This window comes from Protopterus annectens, chromosome 8.part1 (genome assembly GCF_019279795.1).
Source record: "Protopterus annectens isolate FY-2018-M chromosome 8.part1, PAN1.0, whole genome shotgun sequence".
In the NCBI taxonomy this organism is placed as follows: domain Eukaryota; kingdom Metazoa; phylum Chordata; order Ceratodontiformes; family Protopteridae; genus Protopterus; species Protopterus annectens.
Genome location: NC_056742.1, coordinates 468,591,856 through 468,605,076, shown reverse-complemented (window position 1 = coordinate 468,605,076; position 13,221 = coordinate 468,591,856). Strand labels below are relative to the sequence as shown.

The 13,221-nt window shown below is 37.9% G+C and overlaps 1 protein-coding gene across 1 annotated transcript in view; it reads left to right on the top strand.

Annotated features, from left to right (window-relative positions):
• Positions 1-13,221, top strand: part of FTO (FTO alpha-ketoglutarate dependent dioxygenase) — a 1,656,404-nt gene that overhangs the window by 1,603,708 nt on the left and 39,475 nt on the right. The window lies entirely within an intron of this gene.

The following is a 13,221-nucleotide window of genomic DNA, read 5'->3' as shown; positions in this document are numbered from 1 at the left end:
TTTGGAAACTTATATGGACAGTAGAACCTCAAAGCACAGCATGGCACAATCACTGCAGGGTCAAAAAAACTTTATTTCACAAAGGTTTAGCACTTTCTTCCCTCCTGTAGGGACTTCCTCAGAACAATGCATCAAATCCCACCCAGCCTTTATATAATGAACACCCATCAACTAATTAGATAATTGACAGTAAACTAGCCAATAACTATTAAAGCTATCTACTAAAAGTACACACATAAATACATGTATACAAATGTTCAAAACACTAAAATACTTTAACCTACAATATTATTAAACTTTAAGACACATGTAATGGCAGTAGTTTCATTGATTCCTGGAATCTCAGTGGCATTTAGCCGTAACTGACATTTAAGTTCACATATATCCAGTACAAGGTCTATAATTCTAACCTGGACATATTTGGTTACCTGCTGTATATCTAAGAATGTAAAGTTGTGGTCCCTATGTGAATGGCTGTCTGCTTAATGCATTGGTTAGCTTGCTATGCCTAATATTTACAAGATGTTCAGCTATACTATTTTTAAATTGCCTGCACATTTTTCCAACATAAAAAACAGGACATGATTGGCATTTGGCCACATACACCACATGTTGACTATTGCAGTTGAAGTGGCCATCAATATATAAAGGGGTACTATTCAATCTATACCGTTCTGTAGTTTCTAAAATATGTGAAAAAAACGAACCCAACCTAAAAGTACCAGTATATTTTTCAGAGATCGATCCTTCTCAAACACCACCTTGGGCAGGGGCCCCACCTTATTCTCTATATTGTTATCACTTTTCAAGATTTCCCAATTCTTAAGAACAATATCCACAACCTCGGATACATCTAGATTAAAGGTGGTAACGAAGCTAGTCGAATAATTATTTACTTTCCTAACTTCCCTGGACTGCATACTAAATTTCCATCCCTTACCATTTGCTAGTAAAGGTTGGTAAAATCCAGATTCACGCTTGGCAGTTATCCCCTGTTGGATTTTATTTAACAGGTCAATGGGGTACCCTCTCTTTAAAAATAACTGCTTAACAAATAATAGTTCATCCAAAAACTCCTTGTCCATAGTAACCATACGGGCAGCCCGCACCATCTGCCCTTTGACTATGGAGTTTTTATGATGAGCAGGATGCCAGCTATTAGGAATTGGAGAAGGTTGGTTTCCTATAGATGGTTGATATTAATTTATCATCTTTATTATAACTCATATCCACATCCAGATATGTGATATGTGTGTCACTATAGTTGTGAGTGAACTTCAAAAACTATTCTGAATTGTTCACATATTCAAGAAAACATTGGAGTTCAACCTCCGTTCCTTTCCAAATGATAAACAAATCATCCAAACACTGAGTATAGTATACAATTTTACTATAGAAAGGACCATCTATTATGTGTACCTGCTCCCAATATGACATGACATAATTCGAAAATATTGGGGCACACGCTGCCCCCATTGCCACACCTGTTGTTTGTTGGTAGTACTGTCCTTCAAAGTATATAAAATTATTTTTAAGTACCACCTCATTAAAACAAACTTGTTTATCTCATCCTGGTCAAAAAGACCAATTTTCAAGAGTTGATTTTTGAGCCACTCACATCCTTTTTGGTGCGGAATCACAGAAAATAGGTTACACACATCAATGGTGACCATAATAATGTCACCATTGATTTTAACTTTGTCCAGACCTTCCAAAAATTGCCAAGAGTCCTTAGTAATGTATGTAAATACTTTTAATCCCCTCTGAAGATGAAAATCTAAAGATTTGCTTATGAAGTGGGTCTTGGATCTTTTCTCATCCACTATTGGTCTAAATTTGGGATTACTGAGTCCTTTATGGATTTTGGGAATGCCGACTATATTTGATATCATTGAAAATTTATTTATCATGTAGGCATATTCATCCTCTCTAATTTGCCCTTGATGTACCATGTCTTCAAGAAGTAAGTCTATTTTTTTATGTGCTATATGTATCTCATTAAGGGAAACCTCTTCGTAAGTACCATCTGTTTATATAATATTCATCCCATTCAAATAGTCACGCCTATCCATAATAACACGACTTCCTTTGTCTCACTTCATGACATGGATATTTAAGTCCTCTGCCAACCGTTTTAACAAAATCCATTCATCACTAGTAAGGTTAGAGGCATACTCTGTTTAAATTTTTGCCTAATCTCATTTTCACAAATTTTTTCATATGTTTTGACTTGGCTATTCATGGGGGGATTAAAATACTTGGTTTGTTAAGCCTGTTTATCTGTGTATCTACATTGGCATCAGTATCATTAAACCACATTTTCAGATTAAGCTTACGAGTAAAATACTTCAATTAAACTGTCAGCTATACTTCCCCTCTGACTAGGTACATAGGTAAACCCCTTAGCTAAAAGATTGGCATGTTTAACCCCTGTATCTTTAGTAGAATAATTATAGACCTTAAAATCCTGGACATCATTTAAAATTACTTTAGGTTCAAAAATATTTAGCGTTTCATCTACTGTGAAGCCAACATTATTAGATATTTCCTGCAGATTTATGTTGTCATGTACATATGCATTAAAAACACTAAAAACATCAAAATCCTGTTCAGTGTTACTCCTTAACTTATTAGTTGTGTCAACATGACTAATAGAACTACTAACTTCATTTGAGGTTGAATCAACATTATCATTGGCCATTCCACAAAATTTTGCGGGTCTCAAAACCATATTAAGTTTATCAGCATGAGCCAAATACACACAACTTTTTAGTATCAACACTAGAATCACTACCATTAGTAGATTCTGTATCTGCCATAATTGAATAAACTGATAACAATGAGTCATTTAAAAAAAACGCAGTATCTTGTGTTGTATTTACTTCAATACCATCACCAATAAAACTCAAAACCATAGATGTGTTAACATTACTCAAACAGTGAGTTCTGTTAACATTTAGACCTTCCGATGCATTAGCATCCACTCTATTTGATGCATCTACTTCATAAAAATATTTGAGACATAATTGCTGTTTTCATTAAAACCCATACTATCATAAACAGGACAAAATTTAATCCATAAGACATCTGATGGTGATTTTATATTCCTGGCTCATGCCGTGAGGACAGGACATAGCACCAATTTGCGGTGCTTCATTAGAGTTAATACCACCATTAATTTGAGATGCCAAGTCACTATTAGATTGCTCTGCATAAACTGAATGATTCAAAACAAAAGAAAACGGACCATTCACAGCTTCGTTGAATATACCAATTTCACTATTTTCAGGGACTTGTTGATTCATGTTACTGCAAAGTCCGACAGAAAAAATGGGCACAGAATCTTGTATATTAGCCTCGGTACATACAAAAACCGAGGCATTCATACAAAAAGATGAAACATTACTAATCTCATTCACTGTATCTAATCTAGCATTATCTAAACTTTTTTTATATTGTTCATGCCCGTTAATGATTTAATTGGTGTCATTATAAACACTTACATGTTTAAATGGTGAAGCCTGCCTTCTTAACTAGTTATTCCACCTCTGACTCCTACTCCTAGTTTTTGGCCTCACACCCTGGGCAGCAAAATCCCTGTAGTTGCTCCCCGAGAAATGAAATTGCTGGTCTCTACCTTTTAATCTTTCAGATCTTCTGACTCCTTCACCTCCCTGGTTTTTGGAACTGTTGATAGTTTCGTTGATGCTGTTTATCAGCTCTGGCATCTGACACCATCCCGTCATCGCTCCGTACATCACCATTGGTTCTTTCATCTTCATTAGCCTGGGAAACACCTGAAAGAGGATAAACTTTGTCTTTGGCATAGTCATAGATATCCCTTTTCAATTTATTCATTTTTCTTATGAAAATAGTGGCACAAATGTTATCTACAGTTGAAAACACATTACTATAATTTGTCTTATGTTGGGCAAATGCCAAATCTGCCTGGATCAATCTGTTTTTTTCATCTAAGTCCTTAGAAAGTTTGTCCATAGCTTGTATATTATATTTGACCATTAATTTAAGCAGTTCAATACCTGTATGGTCAAATAACTTGTGTAATTCTTTAAGTAGCTCAGTATTTCCTTTTACTCCATTGGGGTATCTCCACACTCGCAGCCCCCTAGGTATTTGCCCCAACTAAATATTCCTTTCAAGATATGCTGTTTCCATCTGAGGTTTCTTAAATACTAATAAGTCTTTCTCAAACCCTTTAAATTTTTAACCCTGGTTGAAAAGCAAGGGCAGATTAGAGAGGATGAATATGCCTATATGATAAATAAATTTCCAATTATATCAAATATATTCAGCATTCCCAAAATCCATAAAGGACATAGTAATAACAAATTTAGACCAGTAGTGGATGGGAAAAGATCCAAGACCCACTTCATAAGAAAATTTTTAGATTTTCATCTTCAGAGGGGGATTAAAAGTATTTACATACATTACTAAGGACTCTTGGTAATTTTTGGAAGGTCTGGACAAAGTTAAATCATTGGTGACATTATTATGGTCACCACTGATGTGTGTAACCTATTTTCTGTGATTCCGCACCAAAAAAGATGTGAGTGGCTCGAAAATCAACTCTTGAAAACTGGTCTTTTTGACCAGGATGAGATAAACAAGTTTGTTTTGTTAATGAGGTGGTACTTAAAAATAATTTTATATACTTTGAAGGACAGTACTACAAACAAACAACAGGTGTGGCAATGGGGGCAGCGTGCCCCCCAGTATTTTCAAACTATGTCATGTCATATTAGGAGCAGGTACACATAATAGATGGTCCTTTCTATAGTAAAATGTTATACTATACTCGTTTTTTGGATGATTTGTTTATCATTTGGAAAGGAACGGAGGTTGAACTCCCAATTTTTTCTTAAATATGTGAACAATTCAGAAGAGTTTTTGAAGTTCACTCACAACTATAGTGACACACATATTACATATCTGGATGTGGATTTGAGTTATAATAAAGCTGATAAAAAAAATTAACATCAACCATCTATAGGAAACCAACCTTCTCCAATTCCTATTTGGAATTTAATAGCTGGCATCCTGGTCGTCATAAACAAATCCATAGTCAAACGGCAGATGGTGTGGGCTGCCCATATGGTTACTATGGACAAAGAGTTTTTGGATGAACTATTATTTATTAAGCAGTTATTTTTAAAGAGAGGGTACCCCACTGACCTGTTAAATAAAATCCAGCAGGAGATAATTGTCAAGTGTGAATCTGGAGTTTACCAACTTTTACTAGCAAATGGTAAGGGATGGAAATTTAGTATGCAGTCCAGGGAAGTTAGGAAAATAAATAATTATTCAACTAGCTTCATTACCACCTTTAATTTGGATGCGTCTAAAGTTGTGGATATTGTTCTCAAGAATTGGAAAGTCTTGAAAAGTGATAACAATATAGGGAATAAAGTGGAGCCCCTGCCCAAGGTGGTATTTAAGAAGGACCGATCTCTGAAAAATATACTGGAAGCTGGTACTTATAGGTTGGGTGGACATTAACATAGGATTAAGAGGAATTTTAAATGTAATATGTGTTAGTTTTGTTCACATATTTTAGAAACTACAGAACGGTATAGATTGAATAGTACCCCTTTATATATTGATGGTCACTTCAACTGCAATTGTCAAAATGTGGTATATGTGGCCAAGTGCCAATCATGTCCTGTTTTTTATGTAGGAAAAACGTGCAGGCAATTTAAAAATAGGATAGCTGAACATCTTCTAGATATTAGGCATGGCAAGCTAGCCAATGCACTAAGTAGACATATCCATTCACATAGGGACCATAAATTTAAATTCTCGGTTATACAGCAGGTAACCAAAGATGTCCAGGGTAGAATTATAGACCTTGTACTGGATATATATGAACTTAAATGGCAGTTACGGCTAAATGCCACTAAGTTTCCAGGAATAAATGTAACTACTGCCATTACATGTCTCTTAAAGTTTAATAATATTGTAGGTTAAAGTATTTTAGTGTTTTTAACATTTGTATTAATGTATTTATGTATGCACTTTTAGTGGATAGCTTTAATAGTTATTGACTAGTTTACTGTCAATTATCTACTTAGTTAATGGGTGCTCATTATATAAAGGCTGGGTGGGATTTGATGCATTGTTCTGAGGATGTCCCTACAGGAGGAAAGAAAGCGCTAAACCTTTGTGAAATAAAGTTTTTTGGACCCTGCATTGGTTGTGTTGTGCTGTGCTTTGAGGTTCTACAGTTTGTTTGACAGTTGGATTATATGGACAGTAACCTAAAGAGTGGCGTACAGCAACAGTTGTCCCTCTCCACAAAGGTGGTGCCTCAACGGATCCTTGAAACTATCGCCCCATAAGCCTGACTAGCTTGGTCTGCAAAGCTATGGAAAGGATCATCATGGACCTCATAAATAAAGATATTGGGGACCTACAGACACTGGATCCTACCCAGTTCGGCTTTGTTAAGGGCAGCTCCTGCCTCTTAAACCTGGTTGATTTCTTTGAAACAGTCACCAAGGCCATTGACGAGGGGAACATGGTCCACACAGCCTACCTGGACCTTGCAAAAGCCTTCGATACAATACCCCACTCGGGCATTATAGATAAGCTCACCAGCTTAAATATAAACCCCTATGTCACTAGATGGGTTGCAAACTGGTTCAAGGACAGAACCCATATGGTTAGAATTGCTGGAGCCATGTCAGACTCCAAACCAGTTACAAGTGGTGTCCCACAAGGCTCAGTCCTGGGACCTCTCTTGTTCGGTATATATTTCTCGGAGGTACAGGCCAACACGGAAGGACTGTGGCTGACTAAGTTCCCAGATGACTGCAAACTGGGCGCCATAATCGACTCTCCAGCTGACACAAGCATCCTCCAAAAGGGCCTCATAGAAACAGACAACTGGTGCCAGAGCCATGGCCTCAAGCTAAATGCCAAAAGTGTATAGTCATCCCTTTGGCAAAAACAAAGTGCCCACAAATTACCACATAGGTGGTAATCCATTAAGTACAGAAGAAGTAATTAGGGACCTGGGGACCCAAGTTGATAGCAATCTCTCATTTGACAACCACGTGGCCAAAGTGGTTAGAAAAACATTTTATATAGCCCACCTAATCATGAAGGGATTCACATCTAGATCAGGGGAGGTCATCGTGCTTCTTTACTCATCCCTCATCAGGCCCATAATTGAGTACAATGCCCCTTTCGGGATGTACCTTACCAGACACCTGCAGCAAATGGAAAGACCCCAAAAGTACCTCACCAAGAGGATCATAGGGCTCAAACAGATGCCATATGCTGCCCGGTTAAAGAAACTCCAGCTCTACTCAGTGGCATACCGCCTGCTCAGAGGCGATCTGTGCCTGACGTATAAAGCCATGTCCAACCCAGAATTAATGGACATGCTGCACCTCAGAAAATCCAAATCCCATCGAGCTACACGCTCGAGAGACTTGAACCTCAGCACTGAAATAAATAGGACATGCTGGAGGGACATATTCATAACCCAGAGGCTCTCTTCACTCTGGAATAAAATCCCAGTCCAGGTTAGGCAGAGTCCCTCATTGGCTCTCTTCAAGAGGAATCTTGATGAGTGGATGGGAGATCATAGGTTTACCCTGGGTATCACTTCTGTGTCACTGTTAGACAGAGGCACAGTATACTAACCTCGAAAAAGGGCATAGCAAAATTAATTTAAAATGGGTGGTGAAAGCCAAACACACTCTGGCTAGGCTTATAAATGCCCTAGGGCAGGTAGCCTAGTATGAACCTATGAACCTATAACTTCTGGCCAACATGTCCATGTTGTTGTAGGAACATCCTTCTATACTGCACAGCTTATTAAAAGGGGATTATTTCTAGATCTAGGGGTGTCATTGACCCCCTTTATTCAGCCTTAATTAGGCCTTTCTTTGAATATAATGCCTTCTTTGGCATGTATCTGTCTAGACACCTGCAACATCTGGAACACCCACAGAGATACCTTTCTAAAAGGGTACAAGGCCTAAACATGTCCTACATGGGCCAACTCAAAGCCTTGTCATTATACTCTGTGTCCTGCAGACTGCTAACAGGTGATCTGGGTCTGGCATACAAGGTACTCTCCGACCCATTACTGATGGATATACTGCACTGCGGTGGTGGTGCTGCGGTAGCGTTGTCGCCTCACAGTTAGACGTTGCCCGTTTGATTCTCAGTTAGAGCGCCTTCTGTGTAGCGACATGCGTGAATGGGCCTTTCTTCGTTGAAGGTTGTGCGTTAGGCCTGGCAAGCCAGTACGTAAAAATCTACTGCCAATCATTAGCGGACCGGAGTTCCGCTGTGGCGACCCCTAACTGGGAAAAGCCGAAAGGCATAAACAAGTAAGTCAAATGGCATCAGAAATTCTCAGTGTAGGTATCAAAATCTGTTCTGCAACATCAACAGAATGGTTTGGAAGGAAAGGTATATTTCGTAGATGATACAGCTGCTATGGAACAGACTTCCCATTTATATAAAACAAAGTTGATCCGTATATTTTTTCAAGCTCAACTTAAATCTAAGTATGTGAAACAGAAAATTGACCCCAGGACTGCCTCCTTTACTAGTAATGGACAGATGCAGCTCCTAAATGCTTTATCCCATGCATGGTCCCTTCAGATTATTTATAGTAATATTTCATTTATTCTCATTAGGGGTAATACATAATTATCGACCATGGGATTGGTAAGACCAAGCTGTAACCAACCAGGATTGGTTATTCAGAGCACAAAAAGAGAAATTGGCTAGGCTTAAAATTGACCACAAGGGCAGCTAGCTTGATACTTACTTATGAATGTAAGCGTGACATAGAACAAAAATAGTGGACAAATGGGAGACAAGAAGACAAGGAAAGACTGTTAAAATAAGAAAATGATGACATATTCTTAATCTGTTGGGGATGACATTTTTTGCATTATCACCTTGGTACTTTTCCTCTTTCTCATGGAAATGAGAAGGCCATCTAAGCATTAGAGATGGAAGAAACTGTATAAAAAGAAACTCTGAACCACTGTAATATGTCAGATGGTTACTAACCTTAGCTGATCTATGCTATTACAGGGTTTTAGTAACAGTTTCATTGCTTATATTTGTAAATTATGCAAGTACCTTGATTTTTTGTTGTTCAAACTTGATAACTCTCATATTAAATCATATTTAACCTCTGATGTTGTCTCTTTCCTGAAGTGCAGAACTGTAAGGGATTGATAACTTCATGGTTGACTGAGCCAGCAACCCTTTTGTAAGTCATTCTGTCTTGTGGGTTCTCTTGCAGTAATGGCAGAGTTCTGTGTGCGGGACCCATTGATTGAGGCACATAGTGCATTTTGTCAGTTGCTATTTCCTTAAAACAGTACATCATAAGCATAACAGTCTAAAAGCTTTTCATTGATAAACAAACATTACAGAGTCACTTACACGACTTAACAGCTCTCGTAATTAGTCATCAACTCTTTGGTTGCCATGTTTCAAAGGCAAATAGTTTGAGCTTGTGGCAGTCTCAGACTGAAAGGGTTGTTTCTTGGTTCTATAACCTCTCCCCACCAAGCTTTAATAAACTCTGCTTTATGACACCATCTTCAGACAGACTTATTCCATTATCTGTCGTGCTAACATGTTGACATTCCTGTAAAAAAAATGAAAAATGGCTTTCAGTTTATGGTGTGAAGTAGCTGTTTCTTGGTCAGTGTAAATTACTCGACATAATCTATTTACTTGGCTTTTCACTGAATTCATTTGGTTGTCATTCATAGTATTTTCTGCTTTCTGAATTTCTGTACTTCTCATACAGATTTCAGTAATGTTAACGGACTGAAGTATGTTTTTGAACTTGCCAGTGTTACAATGTGCATCTTCCCACCACAAATGCTTGTTTTTTCTTCTACCTTTCTCACATAAAGTATTACTTAGCATTTCAGAGCTTCCTGCTCATTTCTATTGGAGAGCATCTTCTAATGCCAAGCGTCATCCTGTCTTTGTCTCCTTCAGATGATGCTCTAAATGTCTTCTGAACGTCCAGAACACCCTTCTGTCAGCTGCAAGCAAGACATCTGCAGTCTGTACAAACATTGTGTTTGTCATATGACTGATGATGAAACATCCATTTGGTCAGCAGTAGATGGCCCAGTAGAACTTTAATAAAAATCTGCCTGTTCATTCACCGAGACATGGTAACCATAGATTTTCTTAATTTTAGCAATGGTTTCGTAGTTTTTCCCCTTCTATGGAGTTGTGGGGAACCCCCCCCCCCCAAAAGCTCCTGAAACAATTATGGTGAACCGTAATCTGTGTATAACAATCTGCTGTACTTGAACTGTTGTAATTTACTACGGTCTTTTGTTAATATCATGCTCTGTAATGTCTTTTTCGAAGCTTTTCTCCCTGGACCTCCACTAAAAAGAGGCTACTTAGCCTAGTCAGACTTTCCTGGTAAACAAAAACAACAAATAAATAAATAAATAAAATAAAATAAGTAACTGTAATGCCCTTAATCTGGTGATGTTAATTTTCTACTGATATTTAAATATGGTGAGCCAGTCTCAATTCAACCACTTTTAACATATCTTTTAATAACACATCACACCATATCCTTTTACAAAAGCAAATAATTTACCTAGTGATTTTGCCGAAACAAGAAGTGGACCATAATGTTTAGGAAAGAGTAACAAACAAAAGTCAAAGGGAGTCACTGAAAATAATTTACTGACACTGTATCAAGACAATGCTAAATCACTGATTCGAGGTACTTTCCTTATCATTGGAGAGAGGAGACTGTTGAATAGGAAAAGCGCAGGATGATGTCATATTGTGCGGATGTGGAGTACATTATGAAAAGAAGCAGGTTTGGATGGGGGAATAGAATCCCATGCCATTTTTGGGAGGAACCAGTTTTTGAGTGCTTGTTAGTTGTTACCCATCAGTAGAGGATGCGGGGACATTAGTCTCACATAGAAAATCAAGCCACAATCAAAACTTGTTCTTGCAGGTTTTTCCATAGCTGCCTTTAAATTATACTTTATTGATATTTTAGCATAGAAATGCAAGGAAAGAAAATGTGCTTTGTATTGAGAAAACTTGATATTTGCATCTTGTTTCCATTTACAACTGCTTGTCTTTTTTATTCTTGAACCATCATATCCTGTCTTCTTCTCCTAAATGTTGTGAAATGTTTAGCTACCCTTTCCTCGGATTCATATTTTATCTGACGATTTAATTTCCTTGTAGTGCTGTTACAGGCATGTCTTTGCTGTTGTATTTCTCAGGTATCAGAACAAGGTATATAACTCCCCATTTAAAGATTTAAGAAATATGAAATTTCAGGTGTTACTGTAGCCGTTGATTATTTCTAGTGAGTATGTTTGCGTTTAATTTAAGCCAAAATACAAATATGCTTTGTTTATATATGGTTATGACTGTATGAAATGAAGGCATGTTCTTCATATTGATCAGTACTGCAGTAGCCTTAGCTATATGGGTTATATCCTACTAAGGGTATAGCCACCTTCCAAAGCTTCAGGGCACCTTCTATGTGCCCAGACTGTCAAGAAGCCTGAGCTGACTAAAAGACTGGGTGCGAAAACCTTCAGAACTTTACTGCCGTCAAGGAGTACACACATCTGAGGTTTCAGAAGACCGGCAATCGGTTTGTGTTTTCCTTGGCTTGGCAGATAAGTACACTTTGTGGGGAAAAAACTTCCATTTTCTTCTTTTTTACTGATATTTTATTAGTTTCCTCTTCAGGGAAGTTATTTTAAAGCTGGGAGTGTTGTGTTCTAACAGAGTGTCTTGAGACTGTAACGTACTTTTAAACAGAGCACTCATTTCTTTCCGTTTAAAAATAGTGTTATCTAACTTTTAAAATATTTTCTTTGGAGAAATTGTATTTATTTTAACGTTGTGGGGCTACCATGGTGTTTGAAAGTGCTTTTTACTATGTTTTTTTTTCTGTCAAAAAAAAATAGTAACATTTGTGGACTAAGAGTTTTACTGGCATTGTTGCTTTTTTCCCCCAGGATAGAGGCACCATTTTCGGCTTGACCATGGGTGACTGTGCAGTGGTCATTTGTTGTACCTCAAATTTTTGGCATTTTAGAAGTCTTGACTTTTTTTGTACCTCAGACCACTCATCTTTCACCTTGGATCCCTCTGGTGTAGCACCTACAGCCACTATGGCTTGGGGTTATCCTTGCTGTCTGCGGCTGTTGGGGTCCCCGTCAGTGGGCAAAGGAGTACCACTCTTGTTGGTCCTGGTAAAGAGAACAGGGAAGGTTTCCCTGTTGTGTCAGAATGTTGTGCCTATCTCTGGGGAAGCAGAGGGTGCCATTAGTAATACAGCTGGCCCCCATTTTTTTTCCATCAAATAGAAACAGAAAACAAAGCATGTATCTAGTCCCCTGGAAATTACTTTGGATAAGGGTAGTTTAGTGGAACTGGCACAGGGTTTGATTCAGGCTATTTATCCTTCTTGTAGAGTAGTTTCTAGTAAAAGAGAGAAGGATTCCTCTTTTCCAAAAGAGATTCAAGATTCTGAATCTGAGAAGGAAGATGCAGGGATGGATTCAGGGTTTTGTTCTCAGATTTCTGATTCAACTCAGAGGAAAGCTCACTTTTCTGATTCTTCCTATGGGGGATCTGTTTTTCTGAGACTATTGAGAGAGTGTCCCAGTATTTTTAGTGTGAGAACACTGAGGTTTCTCAGTCCGTCAAAAATACTATGAGTTGTTACAGAAGGATTTTCCAGAACCTACACCCATTCCTCCTGTCCTGTCTGCTTTACAGGATGTGTGTCTTACTGCCTGCAATTTTCCTGATAGCCAGCTGTCCGTAAAAGGCAAATGGAATGTATAATGTTCCTTAGTCGCTTAAAGTGCTGCTAAGCACTTGGTTAATTCCAATCCTACTCTTTTTAATAAGGATTGAAAATTATTGATTGGTATGGGGAGAAAGTGTATACTTCTGCAACTTAAAATTTTAGAATCTTAAATTGTCAGGCTCATATATTAAAGCTTATTCTGACATGTTGTGAAACCATGAGGAATGTTTTATTAACAGTTACTTCTTGTGAAGACAAATCTGTTTTTGTTGTGGTCTTTACTGTGGGGGCACTAACCCGTTTTCTTTGATCAAATGACAAAAATGCACCTGCATTCTTTTTGGCTCCTTGCAGCCTGCCGATCATCAGCTCTCCATGATCTAGTAGTA